Consider the following 19,973-nt stretch of genomic DNA (forward strand, 5'->3'; position numbering starts at 1 on the left):
ACTGTCTCCCTGCCTGGAGACCCAGTGTGCTGGCTCTGGCCCAGCCTTGCCCCCCTGCCTGCCTCCAGACCTTACTGGAGCTATACTTTTGCCAGAGCGCCTGGAAGCGCTTTCATTTGCCTTATAGCGCTAAGAGCGCTTTATTTTCCTCCCTGGCGCTGGGAGCGCTTCTCTTTGTCCCCTAAGCACTCGGTGCGCTTTATTTTGATTATAGCGCTTTGGAGCGCTTTGCCAGGCATAACGAGTGCCTACCTCGCTTTCTATTTTAATTTGAGGCCGGTGCCCACCCGGCATTGCCCCGTCTTTATTTAATTTGAGCGGCTGCCCACGCCGCATTTGCCCGTGTATTCACCGCCGCGGCCCCGAGTGAGAGAAGGAAGCAGCTCCCACCTTCAAGCCCGGGCCGCGCTGGGATTGGCCAAGCCGGCCGAGCCCCTTCCGCGTCATCGCAGGAGGAGGAGGAGAGAGCCGGAAGGAGGAAGCCGCCTGCACCGCCTGTCCCGAGGCTCCCGAGCACAGGAGGAGCCCCGGGGAAAGAGAACGTCCCTCAGCAGCCCCGGAGAGTCCCGAGGAGCGGGAGCTCTCCTCCAGCCGCCGCCGGACCCGGTGAGTGAGAGGCAGCTGCATTGTGCGCAGAGCGGTCCCGGTTGGCAGTGGGCCGCTCCGCAAGAGAGAAGGGGCATTCTTTGGAGAGTGGAGCCACGAGGCCCCTCAGGGCATTACCTGAGTCAGAGTCCCCCGTGAGGGACTCCAACGAAGCCCCCATTTGATTTAGGAGCCCCGAGGCTCCTGGGGGCAATTTGTTTATTTAGAGCCCGAGAGGCTCCCACTCCCACAGCAATTTACGAGCCCCGAGGCTCGAGGGGGCATTTTGTTGATTTAGAGCGCTGAAGCTCTTACTCCCAGCCCACATTTGTTTTGCGAGCCAGAGAGGCTCTTGGGACACGAGTGTGGTCAGTAGCCCCGAGGCTCCCACACAGTGTCTCCTCCCCACCAGTGTTCTTGAGCCCACGTGGCTCCAACGTTTGCCTACCTGTGATTTACAACTGTCCAGCACTTAGTGGACAGTTGCTATGTTTAGGCTTTGTGTTCTGGCTGCCTGCGCAGCCTTCCCTGACATTGAGACTCAGGACATTCAGCCCCTTGCGAGGCCAGTTGGCCTGAGGGACAGTTCTAGTGTTGTGCCATGTGCACCCTGCGCATTATGATTGACTGCTTATGTGATTCCTGCGCAAATGTTCTACCTGCACCTCTGAATGTGTTTTAATGTTTCATGTGCAATTGTTTGTTATTACCTTTGCTAAAAGTGACCTGCTTAGGTGATTCTTTATGTGTTATTCCCCTTTGCTAAAAGTGACCTGCTTAGAGGAATGTTTGTTGTTACCTTTGCTAAAAGTGACCTGCTTAGGTAATTGTTTGTTTTATCCCCTTTGCTAAAAGTGACCTGCTTAGAGGATTGTTTGATATTACCTTTGCTAAAAGTGACCTGCTTAGGTAATTGTTTATGGTTTATTCCCCTTTGCTAAAAGTGACCTGCTTAGAGGAATGTTGGTGTTTTATTGCCTTTGCTAAATGTGACTTGCTTAGGTGATTATTTTAGGTTTCCTTCCCTTTGCTAAATGTGACTTGCTTAGGTGATAGGTTTTCCTTCCATAGGTCCTGATGATAAGGTCCTAGTTCCCTGCGTGATTTCCCTACAGTGTTTAGGGTGGCGTAGGAGGTATTTACCCTTTACCAGTAGTTACTGGTTGTATGCTACATTAACTATTTTCTGTGTTACAGTCATTATATGTTTATGTGCTAAGTGTTATACCTACAAGTGCTATTTCTAAAAAGTGCATACCCCTGACAGTGGTCCAGGTGGCCCTGTCCTGTACATAATCCCTTGTAAATCTTGCCCGTGCCTGTTGGCACATTGTAAAGTGTGTGTGTTATCTAATGTGTTTTTATTATTATAATACAAAGGCTATTTTTGATATAACCTTGTGTGGAGTTTCCTTTGTGGTGGGCCTAGGGTGTTGTCGCTGGGGTGCGCGCGCAAAGGCTTTACACATCGCCTCCGAGATTAGCCTTGCTGCTCGCGTCACGTTACCTAGAGGGTGAGCAGGGGTTATCTTGGTGTGTAACTCCCTTGCCCTGACCTTAGAAATGGTGATCCCTGACTGACCTTGGCGTGAGCCGTGGCCGGCCGGGGGTCCCGTTTCTAACATTGGTGGCAAGCGGTGCGGATTGGACTTGCGTTTGCGCTGTACCACAGTGGCGACAGGCCACACTACAAAGCTCTGCAATTTTAGATAACCACATTTTGGGGATTATTGTTTTTTAGGGAAGATCAGTATTGCTTCTACTGAAAGGTGTCATTTTGTAATTTCTGTCCAGTACATTTGTTCCCCGCCCTGCTTCCAGAGTCTGGTACCTGTGTCTTTATGGTCAGGTTGAGAAGTCAGGGGTGGTAGAAACTGCCTTACCAGTCCGAGGGGAGGGTGTGTGTGAATGAGTGGTGTGTTACACTGGACAGAGGAGTGCAAGTTCTCTGAGATAGGAATCTTGCTGAATTTTGTAATTGTGTACTCCTGTGTAAGCTCAGACCCCCAGGTTCCCTGTGTCAAACTCTTCTTGAGAACGTCCGCCAAAATGGAGCCTACTTTTGATCTCTGGGATCTTTTGAGATACAGTATGTTGGAGTTGGTAAGGTTCTGTGAAGAGAGAGACATGGGGTGGATGAGTCAGATACTCAGTCCGAACTTAGGAGCAGCCTTATCCTATGGCAAAAGAGTCAATGGGATCTTGAGCGCAATGAGAGAGAGAGGGCCCGGGCCCCACGCCATGAGGATGGTGAGTCTGTGGGGAGCCCTGAAGAATGTGAAGTGAATGAGGATGACAGTGGATGGATATCAGCAGATAGTGAGGACCCCATAGATAGGGAGTCCCTTGCTGGGTCCAGTGTCAGTATCAGCGCCCCATCCCTTTCCCTGTCCCCAGAAGAGTGGTTGGATAGGAAGGAAGAGCGGGAGCATCAGCTAGCGATGGAACAGCTCAGGTTGGAGCATGCCAAGCTAGAGGCTGAAAGGGCCTTGTTCAGGGAGAAGGTAGCCCTAGAGAGTAGGTTATCCCCTGAGTGCAATTTTGATTTTCTGGATTCCCCAGGGAGGGTTGAGTCCAGTGGTGGCAGCTATTTAAGTGTTAGTGTAGACAGTCCCACTCCCAGTTCCCTGAGTCTGGTACCTGTTTCCCTAGAAGAGGAGAACAGGGTGAAATTCAGGAACCTTAGGAAACCACCTCACCAGGGGTGGGAGTATTTTGTGGATGACTGTTCTGATGCAATGTGGGATTGGCTGACGGCTAACTCGGACAATGAGGTGGACGGAGTAGTCAATATGTTTCTCAAGGAGAAGTTGCTCAGTGTTGTGTGTCCAGAGTTGCGCCAGCACCTGCTGGAGTTGAAATGTTTTTGTCCTTGGGACCTTGCAGAAGAAGCAGAGCGCTGGGACAGTGCGAGGGGTTCTTTAGAGTCACTAGTGAGTGATTCCAACAATAGTGGGTCAGGTGTCCTCCAGCCCAGCGTGGTGGAGGAGGGTGAGAGTAGCCCAGCTAGGTCCCAGGTTAGTGAGGAGGGTGTAGGGGCTGACTGTCTGTCTCAGTGGAGCAGGAGTGAGTGTGTGACCGAGAGTCCCCAGACGCCCGAAGCCCTGTCACAGAGCCTGGATGGTTTCTTTAGGGAACACCAGGATGGGAGCCTAAGCTTGCCTGTTAGTTCACTTGAGGGAGATCTCCTAGTGTGTAGAGGACCTGGAGCATCTGTAAGCGGAGCTTCTATGGTTCTAGAGTCTGGCAGTACCGCTCCAGTGGGGAGGGTACAGGAGTCCAGCGAAAGGAGTGATTGGGGAATAGTATGTGAGTCCCCAGAAGTCCTGGAGTGCCAGGCATTGGTTCCACCAAAGGTTCTAGACCAGAGGTTGGAAGGCCAGGTTCAGGATCCGCCTGACCTGAAGGGTGGGACTACTGTAATCAGTGTCCTGACCAGTTCTTTTTCCAGAGGTACCGCCCCGGTTGGGAGGGAGCAGGACTCTGGAAGGGGGTGCAGAGGGTGGGAGAGCCCACCTCTGACCCCGGTGCAACCTGAGGGGTTAAACCCTAGGTTGGGAGAAAGTTGTTTAGAGGGAACCCCTCGCAGAAGGAGGAGGAACCCTAGAAGAAGAGGTAGGGGGAGGAGAGCCTTCCCTGAGACTCCTGGTCCGCCTGAGGTTATAGACCCTAGGCTGGAGAACCAGTGGCAGTCTAGCCCTGTCTTGCAGACAGGAAGGGTGGAGAATGGCTATTATGTGCCAGGGGTTACTACCCCCCACTTTGTGAGTAGGCAGGATCCAGTGGCACCGGGGAGGCCTAGGGCCTGGTCCTGGCCGAGGGCAGCTGGAGAGTACCAGTGGGGTAGCCCAGTTAGTCCCTACAGTAGTTTTAGAAGGAACCCTAGGGGTTCACCGTGGCGTAAAATAGGAGGGTGTCCCTGCAGTTGTGGGCCCGCGTCCGTGTTTTATCGCCCCAAGCAGGGAAGTCCATCACGGTGGTGATTGGTCTGCCCCGCGTTTTGGCTGGAAGGGGGTTGTGTTGCACTTGGGCCTTAGGGCAGGTTCACCCCTAATCTTTTTGCTTTTGTTTGTGACCCAGAGTTAGGGATTTTTGGGTCTTGGCGCACTTTTTCCCTGTGTCCCAGAGTAAAGTGCGTGCGTGTAGTATGGCTGGCCTGCCCTCCCATAGGAATGCATGGGGAATGTGTGTGTCCATGTTAGTTCCTGATGTGTGGGGAGTGCAGGCTCGAGTTTGGTATGTGTGAACTCGTGAGAATGAATGCTGTGCAATGGTATGTGCGGCTTGTATGTGTCTAGAAGGGAAGTGCTACTTCTGGACATTGATGTATGTGTGCAGTGAGGGTGCTGGAGCGTGATTGGCTGGAGCTGGCTGGCATGCCAGGCTCCAGGAAGTCTGGATGGGTCTGCCCGGTGGTGAGTGTGAGATCAGCATGAGTGATGTGTGGGAGGAGTGCACCTGGGTCCTGGATGGGCTGGGTTTTTCCCCACACAATGCTGGCTCCGCCCCCCTGTGGTTTGTCTAACGACCCAAGCCTCCCCAGTGAATGAAAGGGGTGGTTGGGCCATCAAGGGTACTCCCAAGCCAGCTGCAACTGGTTTCCCCCACCCTGCCCCCTGAAACAAAGGATTTCACAGTATAAGAAGGGGCTGTGTCCCCTTACAATTTGTTCTACTTTTGGATCCTTGCCAGAGGGGGCTGTTGCTGCTGCTGGGGCCAGGAGGACCGCCACTTGGACTGTCTCCCTGCCTGGAGACCCAGTGTGCTGGCTCTGGCCCAGCCTTGCCCCCCTGCCTGCCTCCAGACCTTACTGGAGCTATACTTTTGCCAGAGCGCCTGGAAGCGCTTTCATTTGCCTTATAGCGCTAAGAGCGCTTTATTTTCCTCCCTGGCGCTGGGAGCGCTTCTCTTTGTCCCCTAAGCGCTCGGTGCGCTTTATTTTGTTTATAGCGCTTTGGAGCGCTTTGCCAGGCATAGCGAGTGCCTACCTCGCTTTCTATTTTAATTTGAGGCCGGTGCCCACCCGGCATTTCCCCGTCTTTATTTAATTTGAGCAGCTGCCCATGCCGCATTTGCCCGTGTATTCACCGCCGCGGCCCCGAGTGAGAGAAGGAAGCAGCGCCCGCCTTCAAGCCCGGGCCGCGCTGGGATTGGCCCAGCCGGCCGAGCCCCTTCCGCGTCATCGCAGGAGGAGGAGGAGAGAGCCGGAAGGAGGAAGCCGCCTGCACCGCCTGTCCCGAGGCTCCCGAGCACAGGAGGAGCCCCGGGGAAAGAGAACGTCCCTCAGCGGCCCCGGAGAGTCCCGAGGAGCGGGAGCTCTCCTCCAGCCGCCGCCGGACCCGGTGAGTGAGAGGCAGCTGCATTGTGCGCAGAGCGGTCCCGGTTGCAGTGGGCCGCTCCGCAAGAGAGAAGGGGCATTCTTTGGAGAGTGGAGCCACGAGGCCCCTCAGGGCATTACCTGAGTCAGAGTCCCCTGTGAGGGACTCCAACGAAGCCCCCATTTGATTTAGGAGCCCCGAGGCTCCTGGGGGCAATTTGTTTATCTAGAGCCCGAGAGGCTCCCACTCCCACAGCAATTTACGAGCCCCGAGACTCGAGGGGGCATTTTGTTGATTTAGAGCGCTGAAGCTCTTACTCCCAGCCCACATTTGTTTTGCGAGCCAGAGAGGCTCTTGGGACACGAGTGTGGTCAGTAGCCCCGAGGCTCCCACACAGTGTCTCCTCCCCACCAGTGTTCTTGAGCCCACGTGGTTCCAACGTTTGCCTACCTGTGATTTACAACTGTCCAGCACTTAGTGGACAGTTGCTACGTTTAGGCTTTGTGTTCTGGCTGCCTGCGCAGCCTTCCCTGACATTGAGACTCAGGGCATTCGCCCCTTGCGAGGCCAGTTGGCCTGAGGGACAGTTCTAGTGTTGTGCCATGTGCACCCTGCGCATTATGATTTACTGCTTATGTGATTCCTCCGCAAATGTTCTACCTGCACCTCTGAATGTGTTTTAATGTTTCATGTGCAATTGCTTGTTATTACCTTTGCTAAAAGTGACCTGCTTAGGTGATTCTTTATGTGTTATTCCCCTTTGCTAAAAGTGACCTGCTTAGAGGAATGTTTGTTGTTACCTTTGCTAAAAGTGACCTGCTTAGGTAATTGTTTGTTTTATCCCCTTTGCTAAAAGTGACCTGCTTAGAGGATTGTTTGATATTACCTTTGCTAAAAGTGACCTGCTTAGGTAATTGTTTATGGTTTATTCCCCTTTGCTAAAAGTGACTTGCTTAGAGGAATGTTGATGTTTTATTGCCTTTGCTAAATGTGACTTGCTTAGGTGATTATTTTAGGTTTCCTTCCCTTTGCTAAATGTGACTTGCTTAGGTGATAGGTTTTCCTTCCATAGGTCCTGATGATAAGGTCCTAGTTCCCTGCGTGATTTCCCTACAGTGTTTAGGGTGGCGTAGGAGGTATTTACCCTTTACCAGTAGTTACTGGTTGTATGCTACATTAACTATTTTCTGTGTTACAGTCATTATATGTTTATGTGCTAAGTGGTATACCTACAAGTGCTATTTCTAAAAAGTGCATACCCCTGACAGTGGTCCAGGTGGCCCTGTCCTGTACATAATCCCTTGTAAATCTTACCCGTGCCTGTTGGCACATTGTAAAGTGTGTGTGTTATCTAATGTGTTTTTATTATTATAATACAAAGGCTATTTTTGATATAATCTTGTGTGGAGTTTCCTTTGTGGTGGGCCTAGGGTGTTGTCGCTGGGGTGCGCGCGCAAACGCTTTACACATCGCCTCCGAGATTAGCCTTGCTGCTCGCGTCACGTTACCTAGAGGGTGAGCAGGGGTTATCTTGGTGTGTAACTCCCTTGCCCTGACCTTAGAAATGGTGATCCCTGACTGACCTTGGCGTGAGCCGTGGCCGGCCGGGGGTCCTGTTTCTAACAATGTACTTAACGCAGATTCATCAGGGCCAAGCTTTTTTGCCACAGCACCATGTATTGGACACATCAATCTAAAAAACTGTCAACAAAATAAGAACACGTAGACACAGTGTGTAATTATTCACTCTTCAAAAGTGGGTCTCCTTGTTAATTATTGAGACTCAATTTGCACTCTCTTTAGCATATTTACCCTCCAAGAGCCATGATGTAGCGTACCAGCTAGGAGGTTTGTGAGTAAAACTGTCAACAAATTGTGGGAAAGGGTTTTATGATATATATATATATATATATATATATATATATATAGATATGAATACTACTGAACAGAGTACAAGGAAGGTTATGTAGAAGACTGCAAACCTCTGAGTTAGACTACATCGGGCAGATACGACAGATTAGGATCTCCGTAGTCTTAGGACCCTGGTCTTTTTGTGTATAAACCAGTGCATGTCCTACCTTTAATATACATGGCTCCCTGTCCACAGGGGTACCTTGGGCCTACCTTAGGGGCGACTTACATGTAAGAAAAGGGAGGATTGGGGCCTGGCAAGTGCACTTGCCAGGTCGACATGGCAGTTACAAACTGCGCGCAGACACTGCAGTGGCAGGTCTGATAATCCTTTTCAGGGCTGCTTGGGTGAGTGGCATAATCATTACTGCAGGCCCCCCAGCAGCATTTGAATGACAGGCCCTGGCACCCTTAGTGCACTACACTAGGGACTTATTAGTAGGCCAAACATGCCAATCATGGAAACACCAATCCATAATACAATTTACAATAGGAAAACTTGTGCTTTAACACTGAACAGCAGTGAGAAAGTGCACAGAAACACTAAACCAGTCAAAACTAGGAGGTTGGAAAGCAAAAAGACACTGGAATCATGCCAAAAGATGCCAGGTCTAAGAGGGGCATTTATGGTTGTCGATAGTTGTCGATGATGAGGTGTACCAGTTTCTAGAAAACTTGGTCAGAATGGGGTCCTCACGCCTAAAAAGGTTTGACAAGGGGGATTCCGCATCAAAAAGTTTGAAGACCTCTGGTACAGAGTGATGTTCTGTGCCCTTGCAAGTATCTCCGAAACATCTGATTACTGGGCTTAGTTTGTGTCTGTTTTGTTGGTAGAATGGGCTTTATATTAGTAAATTGTACTGGTTAGCTACCTATGTGACTGAGGTATAGGCTATTGCTATAATTTTCTTCTCTTTCAAATATAAATTGAATGTTAGTGCAGATTGTTGGAGATGTCTCCATATTCTTTGAATGAAATGGTAGTAACAGCCTTGTATGGCTGTGTGTGGGCAAACTTGTAAAATGGTTTGAATCATGGCTTGTTGAAAGTCTAGGCTTACTTTTTGTGTGCAGCAGTTCCTTTTTTATATTTAATGTGGTTTAAGAGTTCATATTAAGAGCTACTTTGTTTATTTGGTATTTGCGCATATATAAAAAGGATACATTTTGTTTTGAAATTCAACATGGTTGGTGCATACCTAAGAGAATGCTTTGGGATGCATTTTGATGGTCCCATCCTTCATCCAGGTTTAGTTTTAGCCAGGTATCTGCTTTAGAAAATGTTAGGATTGTCTATCATTGTGTAGGTTGTCATTTAAATGGAAGGATTCCTTATCATGTGGGGTTCAGGTATTTCAATATTTCAGTATTTTCTAAAGGCAGGAGTTGTATTGCTGGTGGCTTTTTTAGTTTGTGAAATTAAACATTTTAAAGTGGGTATCAGTGGTTGTTGGCCAGTGATGTTTCTGGGACTTTAGGGAGTATATCGTTTAGGGGTTTTGTTGTGGGCTCCTGGAAGATAGTGCTTGCCTCCTGCAATAACTCCCTTACTTCTATTTCTGTTTGTTGGGTGGTTGTGTTCCCTTAAACAGATTACAACATCCTGTCTTGTAGTGGCCCTCCCTCAGCATGCATTATAAATGGTATTTTTCCCATTCACAATTTCAATTGATGTACTTTCTTGGTTGTAGGTGTAGCCCATGAGACTTAGGGGCTGATTATAATGGCGGTCGTAGGCACATCCGCGGTGCTGACAGTGGTGGAACATGGCTATTTAGTTACTCCTGCGGCGGTCCTCGTTACCGCCACATTACAATGGGCAAAGATAGCCCTTTTTCCGTCTGTCGCGGAGTTTCTCGATCCGCCAGAATTTTCGTTCCACAACGGTGCCGGAGGGATCCAATAGAAAAAGCCAGCTGTGTGGAATGACGTTCCGTCCACCGGACAGATCACGATGCATCAACCAGCCCATCAGAACGCAGTGGAGAAACCAGCCATTCGGAGATGGCGGAAGCACAACTGCAGGAATAGAAACTCGTGCCGAGACACCTCCACACATTCCTGGCCGCCATGGATCCTGCTCTACAAGCCCTTCCGCTACTGTACCAGATCCACTACCAGCACATAAGATGCCATCACGGTCAACACTACAGGTATGTCAAAAACAAATCCCAGCGTACAACCCCTGAACATCAACTCACAACTGTTGCAGTGAAATACGTGTTCTGTCTACATCAGACACCTTGGTGGAGACAGGAACATATACCATAGTCAAAGTACATATGCCTCGCACGTAAGTAAATTGTTACCTCAGCATCGGGGGTACCCATCTCCACTGTAATGATTGCATCTAGCTCAGTCGAGCCAGACACGTCACCGCAGCGGTGAATCCCCGGTAAAACTTACCCACAATGTTGTAGGAGTCCAGCACATTGTCCCAGGCAAGCAAGATCATCAACACAACATTTACACCACATTTATCATAAAAGAAGCACCTTTCTGCACATCATATCTGCAGCAAGAAGTTATGTGCAGGGACATTGTCTATAGTGACATCTCATTAGGATCCTCAGCAATTGTATAGCAACATGAGTGACGGATGAGGCAAGAGTCCCTTCAAAATAATAATCATCATCATTGCGGCCAAATAAGGGTCAGTCCACATACAATGTGGAACAGAGGAGGGCAGAGCAACCAGGGTGTGTATGTTTATTTCACAGTAGTCCAACAAGGTGTTGGATGAGTCAGTAGCCAAGGTAGATGACACATTATTTGAGACACCACTGCCACACAATCACAGATCAGCACACACCCCAAGAATGCATTGGTAGGCTCATCACACACAATGGCAGACCATCCCACATAATGACAGCCCATACCATGCAAAATAGTACAAAATGTCTTTCTCAAACAGCAAACTCAAAGTACGCACCAGTGTGCATTTGACTCACTTGTGAACTGCTGCACTAAATGACACCATGTGAGTATGTCCCATACATCAACAATACTGACTAAACTGCCAGCTCACAGAACACCTACACACCATTACTCCACCTCAACAAAGGTAGCACCAAGTATTGAATGAATGCCAAAGTGTGAGGAAGAGTCTATCTTGACAGCAGTAAACTCTGACCTGAGACTCATGACAACCCTCCTCTTCCTCAGACCTACCTTCCACTCACATGAATTAAAGTGAGTAATTGAAGAAATGAAGAGTCACTGTGCACATTTACAACATTGTAAATGTTCAGTCCTCATGTTAAGTCCTTGATATAGCTCACACAGTTTAACTCTGCCTCATACGCAAACCATAAGTCAGCAGCACTGTATGATAACAAGTAAACTATTCTAAAGTGGAGTGCATAGTGCAGGAAAAACATGGAGAAATGACTAGTACCATATGTACATGGCATTCAAGAGGTACCACATATGACACTACACTTAGGACATCAAATAATACATGGGTGGCACAGAGATTAGAAATTGTATGAAAGTAACATCTGTGCAGCATCGCTGTGATACAGCAATGCAAGTAATGCATTGGACCTGAATCATATGAACTGTTATAAGTCATACAGTGACCAGCCCCTCATCGATATCAACTATATTGACATGAGTATGCCACCAGCACAACACTTATGGCTCGCGGTGACATTGGCTGACTGTCAAACTCAACTTTGACCTTTGCACATACACCTCTTTTTTTTCTCTGGAGTTTTATATAGCGCATACTAGACCCAGAGATATCAGAGCGCTTTACATGAGCACCAGTTACGTTACAGACAGACACATTCATTTTTCGTTAGGCACAAGGAGATTAAGTTATTTGCCCAGAATCACAGAATGTTGAGCGTCCCTGCTGAGACTCAAACCCGGTTTCCCAGCTCCAGGGTCGACCACCCTAGCCATTAGACCACATTCTCTCCCCTAACTCTCATCTACCCTTCTTCCACCTTCACTGCTCTACTCCTTGTAGACGGTCTGATAAAGGTGAAAATAAGGTCCTATGAGTTCCCTGATAACCAATGCTACACCCTGGTGTGTATCTACAAATGTCTGAGTTCAATCCAGGGATGTCTAATCCATTGCTGAACTTAAACCATTTCGCAAATACATGTATCACAAATCGCACTAAAAGAAGTCCAAATAGCATGACCATGTGCAGCAAAAGAGTGGATAGGCAATGTGATCCTAGGCAACCCTGGAATAGATAATATTTCTCCTCTGGCCAACTGCACATACAGGATCATCCAAACTAATCAAAAAAATACATGAACAAATGTCAAATATAATCACAAACTGTGTGCAACCAGACAAATCTGCAAACACAGACATAGACACTCCACCGGTTACAAAGTGAGCATGATGTCAATGTGTAGCACAAGCATTTACAAGCACAATCCTGACAAAACGAACAAACAAGGTTCCACATTGCTGCATGTGACATGCACACAATAAATGCAGAGCACAATGCAGAGCACAAATTCAACTCTGGGAACCTCTGCAAAGAAAATCAATTAGATGCCATTGTGAATGTGGCATACAGAGCATGTAACGGATGAACATATACACATACATTGCACTGCATTATTAGCAAGGGGAGCGACACAGCTCAGAACATATATAACAGTTTTATTACATAAACTCTGTATCAGCATCAAAAGGAGCTGAACTGGGAGCTTGGGACTGTTGAATGGCTGCCGTCCCTGTGGAGGACAAAGACTGGATAGTTCGGTGTAAGCCCCCCAGGTCCATGAACGCAACAACCATGTGACAACTTGCTGCCATGATCCTGCAGGGCATTCAGGAGCGCAGTCTGACCCACACACAGCTGCGGCAATATGTCTATGGCCTCCACATTGAGAGAAGCAGGAGAGAAAGGGGCAGGGGCAGTGGTGCCTGTGGGGGAGGATACGCTACTCTTCTTAGGACTGCGTGCACGGATAGCACTTTGGAGAGCATCAGGGAGGGTGGACACAGGACAAGGTGTGGCAGGCGAAGATGCAGATCTTGAACTTCCTGTGCCCGCAAACACCGAGGAGTCACTGCTGGAGTTGGAAGATGTGGAGGTTGATGTTTCCAGACAGGAATCATCCAGGGCACTCCTGTCCCCTCCGAGGCACTGCTCCCCTCAGTGTTGCTGATCTCCTGTGGACCAGTTGGCCCAGTAGCTTCTCCAACTGTGTCAAGCCCCTCTCCTTCCCTGCCCTTGGTAGATGCTGCAAGAGACTGCGACATAGGTACAGTAAAGTGGCATACTCACAAACATTACATGCAATACAAACAGAAATACTTGGACTGAAACACCCACATTTAACTACTCCATGTACTGTCAGCATATTCCACATTTATGCAATCATCAGCTGATGCATGGAAACATGTTTAGTCCATAGTCATGCTCAATGTTGCGTTGACACAGCCAAATTGCTGTGCATGTACCTACATTTCAACATCACATACAAATTGTCTGTAGGCACACCTACGTGCCTGCAGGTAAAATAGCTACACATCCAAATATGTTGTATTACTCCCACTTGAAGCATATTTCACTGAACACCACAGATACAGAGTAAAACCTATCCATTTGCAAGTGATATCACCTCCTTGAATCCACTATGTTTGGCTCTGAAGCACAACTACAGTTGTACATTGGTGCCAACTCTGTAGATGTATCAATTTATTTGAAATGCACAGCACACATCTCTTAATGCACACTAATATGATGCTCACTGCTGTTCACTGCCAGCTGATGTCTCTGAGACTCACATGGCTGCCTATGTCACATGGACACAAATGCTTTGGTGATTAGGTGCAAATAAGCCCCATGTACCAATGTAGTAACATAGACAATGCACAATAACATTATAAGGGCAATGTAATGCAAGGCATTTATGTGTTGTGACATGTCACATACCAACTTCTTTCCAATTGCCTGACAGGCCTTCATTGATTCAAGGCATGATAGTGCCTTCTGTAGATGAAGTTGTATGTAGCCTCCATTAGGACAAGTAATGTGTGACAATACCTAGGGTCTGGCATATGACATCCCTACATTGTGCTGACTAATGACATTGATTACACATCAATGTGCCAAGAATCCACTCACTGATTAAAAGCAGTAGCCACAAAATCACAGTGCACTGATGCATATAGACACCCATCCACAATTCACACATACTGAGGACTGACACTCTTAGTAACATTTGCTTCTTTTTACATAAAATTACAGTCCAACACCTCAGTCGCATCACAATTTGCCACACCCACTGATCACATCAAAACATGTAACGCACTAGTGCCAAACCAATCTCACAATGGCCAGGTTTAGCAACATTGCATTTAAATGCCATAGTCTAACCATGACAGTCATGCTGCCATGTGCACAATTTGCAAATGAAAATCAGCCAATGCATCACTGAAATTATCACGATCTACCCAATCAGCACCTGTGTGCACTTGCTGTCACGGTGGCCGAAATTTACATCGTGTGATGCCATGCTGCTGATATTAGGCTAATATGTTTTGCAGTGATGCTGTTATCTGTATCATTGTGAAAAACACAACCCATTGGACAGGTGTAACCTCTACCAACTAAATGCTCCACATTTGTGGATGTCTCTAGCCACGTACACATCATCACATGAGCACACTATTGTGGTAGCCACACAGTACACACAAGCCTGACAAGTGTACTGGGCTACACACTTCACACAACAAATGTTCCTGTGTAGAAAGGTCTCAGTTCAGACAACGTTCACAAAATGTTAGATGAAAACATGTCAAGATGACTTGCTATGACAATGTTCATCTATTTCTCACATGAGAAACAAAATGTTGTATACATGCAGAACCTCTGCGCTCAACACTGAGGCTACTTAGAAGCCATTGCATCACACCAGAGACTTCACAGAGATCCGCCCTTGCTCTGGGCTGGGATTAATGCAGTCACTCATGCGCAAAGTCACACTTAGCACAATACGCACCCTCATCGTGCTGCTGTTGGGCCCTCAAGTGTCCATCCAGCTCTGGCTGTGTCACTGAAAGGATGCAGGCCATTAGTGGTGTCATGCTCCTGCGCGCCAACCTGCCACTTCCAGGGATCAGCCCCAGCGTCATTTCTGCAACATTTTTGCTGAAGCAGCAGAGGTCATCCCACCTCTTGTGGCAGTATGTATGGCATCGGTTTGAGACCCCCAGGGACCGCACCTTGCAGGCAATGGCCCTCCAAATGGCCTTACGCCGATGAACCTTGAGCTGTAGGCAAGGGAGACAAGAGGAGGAATATTTGTAACACTGTGTTGTGTACCACTGTGTGACAGTACGGGAGCATATAAACACATAGCACACAGATACATCAATGGAGAGCAGAGACCATAGACCCTATCACATAGTACACTTGGATCAAGCCATATCATTGCAATGTGTATATCTAAGCACATGCAGAGTGCCGGCACGGAAATCAATGTGAAAATGTGCCTCATCTGTGATGCACTATGTGAGTAAGCATGAGATACAAAACACTGTAAATGATGGTTAGTCGTCCGACTCACTGTGTCATACACTACACACCTCTTAATGTCCTTGACCATTGCATAGCTACATGTGTCATGGAGGTCACAGTTAGGTACCTGATCTTACATTCTCACACTCTTGTCACAAGGTGTAGGCCTGTCTTGTGTACTCATAAGGCCTATAATATATGCTTCTAAAATAGGATGGTGGACCACACATATGTTTTTCCAAGTCATTTTAGTGATGGGGCCTTGAAACATTGTGCATTTACTTCGCAGGCCTGAGGGCTTTTCACTGAGGAAAAACGTAGTCCATCACAGAAATCACATGCATGTACAATGAGAATGGTGATACAGTGTATACACATGTGAGACTCTACACATAATGGAATCAAAAGAAGGATTACCTGTCCACCATGTATTTAGCAGATGTGTAAGAGGTGATTTTCCACCAATAATGATAGATCCAGGCCTTGTACTCCTGTGCAGAATGGCCACATCTCCATAGGGTCAATTTCAAAGCAGTACACACATTATTCATTATGGCCAATCTACATTTCAAATGTCACGAATGAGCATATACACACTTAATGAAATATGACATTACATGGCACAGGGAATGTGTGATAAGAGTTAGAGTTTCTCAAATCAGCAGTGTAAGTGCATAACTGCTGTACCACAGTATGTCCTTTACATCATTGCATGCAGTCAGGGATCTAGGGGAACATTGGCGTGAAGTCATCATGCTAGGCAGTTTCTCACACATTTGCATTACCCAGTCCAAGAACAACATGTGTGATGTATGGCTTCAATAGAGCTGCACCAGTGTCTATGTTGCCATACTCCCCACATACTCAAGTGCAAAAAGTTCTAGGTCACGTATGGAACATGCTGTTTGCAAAATCTGAATGCATTAACATTGGCTTTCACTCACAGGCACATACTAGTGTACAGTAACATCATGTGAGCATTCTGAGCACTCTCAAACTTTTACTCATACTCGTACCAGTACCTCTGGTGTACCACATAGCTTCCCCTACTGGCAGAGGACCTCGTCCACCTGGACCTCCAGCTCCTCTGTGGTGAAGGGACGGGCCCTGATGTTCTCTGTATGAGCCATGACTGGGTCCAGACTAGAGGTACAGTAGCAGTTGGTGGTGATGAATTGCAGGCAGCAGTGTCTGAATCGAAGTGACAGGTGTGGCTATCTGTTGGAACTGGGGTCACCAGTTCCCCGAGGGTAGCATGGCACGAGCGGGTAGGCATCCGAAAGCTTACGTGTAAAGCGACCACACAGCACACGCAACCACTGAGACAGTAAAAATGGGCACGCAATGAGTGACGCCACTCCAGTGAGAATGTATAAAAGTTAAATAACTTTAATATATAGAGCAGAGTCAGGGTAGTCAAAAGTTCATAGTATCAATAACGTATTAGTTTTCCTTCAGAATACATATGTTTAAACACTTTGTAATAAATACTCAGAGTAATAAATATTAAATATCAGATAAATATTGAATATAAGTTAATATTAAGAGTAAATAACCACAGGCCTGACCTCAGCCTTACTCCTTGTCAGCACCTGTAAGGAATACATTACTAAGGCAACCAAATGACATTGCATCTTATTAGTTCTGCAGGCATTTTACCCACTTCTCACCAAACAAGGGTGAGCGTTCCACAGCAATAAACATGTAAATAAATAACTGTAGTCTTCCAGTAAATATGGCACTAAAGTGGAGAAAACATTTCACTAAGGATAAACATCCCCTTGTGCAGGATTAACCATTTTAAGAATCACTCCCAGCAGAAATGAGCATTAAGCAGTTCCATAGTAGAAGTAGAACTTTTCATTAGTTATGCACTAACATTTCATCCAGGAAGTAACCACTTCTCTGAGCAGAAGTAAACATTTAATAACGGGTAAACCATGCATAAGGCCTAGGCTGAGTAGGACACTAGGCGAAATATGCATAATCCCTGGGTTCGGGCCTAGCCCTCGCTAATACTCTCCATCCTGGTACTGTAGGCATTCTATTACATCTTCTAATCAGGGGTTAACCTTTTATGAATTGAGGCCTATAAACTGTGGGCCTTGGGACCTCTAAAACAGTCCAAAACCAAGGTAAACATCTCCTTAATCTAGGAGGGACCTTTCATTAGGAATTATCCTGTTCGCAGGTGAGAACAACATTTCATGTAGGCCATTCATATTCTCAATAGCAATAACTTATTTCAATAAAGGTTAAAACATTCAATTAGCAGAAGTAACCATTTCCTTCATCAGGAATAAACAGGTCATTAAAACCCAGGCCCCCTTAGCAATTTGGCACAGCAAGCTCCTCGAATCGGCAGGGCCTGTAATAAGGTTTTCCTAGCTCCTACAGCTTAACAATAACAGCCCCTTATGCAGGACTAAACATTTCAATTACCCAGAATAACATTCTCCTCAAGCAGGGTTTAACCTTCCATTAAATATATCTAAACCCTGTGCCTAAGAACCAGTAAGACAATGGCACGTGAGCAGGAATTCTCAGGTTGGAACAAAGCCTTTCATTTGACAGGCACAATTAACCAATTCCTTGCTCGGCAGTTCTTGACGCAGGAATAAAACATTTCAGTATCCAAGAGTATCCCTGTTGGTAGGTAGAAGTTAGAACACTGGGGCAGCAGTATAAAACATTCTATTAGAGATTAGGTATCATTTCATCAGGCGAAGCCAACATTTCATTAGGCCAGACTAACCTGGTATAAGGCCAAAATGAACACTTAACTTTACTCCTAGGCAGGGGTTAACCTTAGTGGCCCAGCAGTCACTTAACTTATTAACCCTTCTCAGTGCTCACCAGGGCCATAACAGATCCCTAGCCAAGGGTTAGTTTTTAAATAGGTCCAGGCCCAGTTCAGGTTCTTTTATGGGCCTAATCAGGGCCAACAGGGCCCAACTATAGTTTCTCCAGGAGGGCGGGGCGGGGCGGTCTCTGCCCCTCCAACTCCCACTCTGAGAGTTACCTTACTCTTTGGCCCCACAGGGGCCCTTGCAGAGGTTTCAGCCTGCCAGTCGAAGGAGGAGGGGGGCTCACGCTGACCTCGGAGCCCCCTTGTCGGTTGCAGGCCCTCCCTGGCCTGCTCTGGCAGGTGGGGGCTCCCGGGCTCCTTTTTGAGCCTCGGCGCAGGTTTCTCCTCGGGTCCCGGGCCTCCGTGACCCAGCAGTGCATGGGGGACCAATGAGGTCAGAAGGCGCTCCCGCAGCCGCCTATGGCAGCGCGGCCTGTGGGGGCGCGTCGTCGGTGGCCTATTTGAGCGCGGCGGGGGCGGAATCTCTTCCGACGCCCCCGTCACGTGATGCCGGGAGGTTGGCCTCTTCGGTCCTAGCGCGGCCTTCTTCGTGCTCCGGCGGCCCTCTCTTCACATCGGGGGCCGCTGCACTATGTCTCGAAGCGGGGGGGAAGGTCCTGAGGCCAGCGCCAGGCCGCATCGGCGTCCGCAGGCGGAGGCTCGGGCCGCAATACCATGGACAGCAGCCGTGCTTCACAGGGCAATGACGTCAGCGTCCGTGTCAGATGTCAGAGGCCCCACGCTTGAGGAGAGAGCACACCGCTTGCGAGGTACAATGCTTCATAGGGCAATGACAGTCTCGGGTGCCACAGCGCTTCAGGCGCGGGGGGGTGGTAAAGCAATTCAGTGACACAGTGACATGTGGCAGTCCAGCGCCAAGGGAGAGATAGCGCTTCTCAGGGCACGTCAGTCTTTAGAACCTCAGCACTTCCCAAAGGGGCACAGCAGGGGAGCGCTGGGTAGGCAGGGCCGGCACTCTTTAGGTAGATTATTTAAATCAGAGCAGATCAGACAGTGTAGGCAGTGCCAGCAGGACAGGTAGTTCAGGGTGCTAGCACTAGGGAATAAGAGCGCTTAGCCAGCAGTCAGTTTATTTAAGGTGGAATCAGATCAGCAGGTTCCACAGGACAGGTCACACAACAGTGGCAAACCAGCAAAAGGGATCCCAGGTGGCGTCTGGGAGCGCGGGGAGTGACACAGCGCCAATACCTGTTTGATTTCTCAATAGTCCTGTGGTGATTTGGTTTCTTCTCGGCGCTTTATGTTTCTTGCGCCCTTGTAAATAGCAGTCTCTGTGTTCCTTGAAGGGGGGGTTGTTGGAGTTGATGGCTGATATCAAATCTCCTCAGCCAGTTCCCTTCAGGTGGACTCTGGGTTCCCCTTCCGCCGGGCTAGATCAGGGGGTAAGTTCAGGATTCCTCAACACTTTGAAGGCAACACCTAAGCCCTGTCACTCCCAGTATCATAGGTCCCTGACTAGGCCCCACTGCCTAAAACTCCTGCGTAGGTTCTTCCCCAGGTCTCTGCTCCCTCAATCTGACAGGAAAGTTTCCCTCCCTTTCCTTTTTATAGTGCCAGTGGACAGTTGGCAGTGGCAGTTGGTGTCACCTCACCTGTTCCAGAAGGTTCCAGGAGGTTCTAGGAGGTTCCACCATTCTGGCTATGGGCAGGCTGGCAGGCTAGTATTGATACATTGTTTGAAGGATTCCAGCCAGCTCCTGGCTACTAGAATGCGTCCACAAGGACCGCGCTGCAGTAGCAGGGGTCAGCAGCAGCCATGTTAGGGGAAGAGGGCACCTGCACCTTAACA

Source organism: Lissotriton helveticus, chromosome 4_1 (genome assembly GCF_964261635.1).
Source record: "Lissotriton helveticus chromosome 4_1, aLisHel1.1, whole genome shotgun sequence".
NCBI lineage: Eukaryota > Metazoa > Chordata > Amphibia > Caudata > Salamandridae > Lissotriton > Lissotriton helveticus.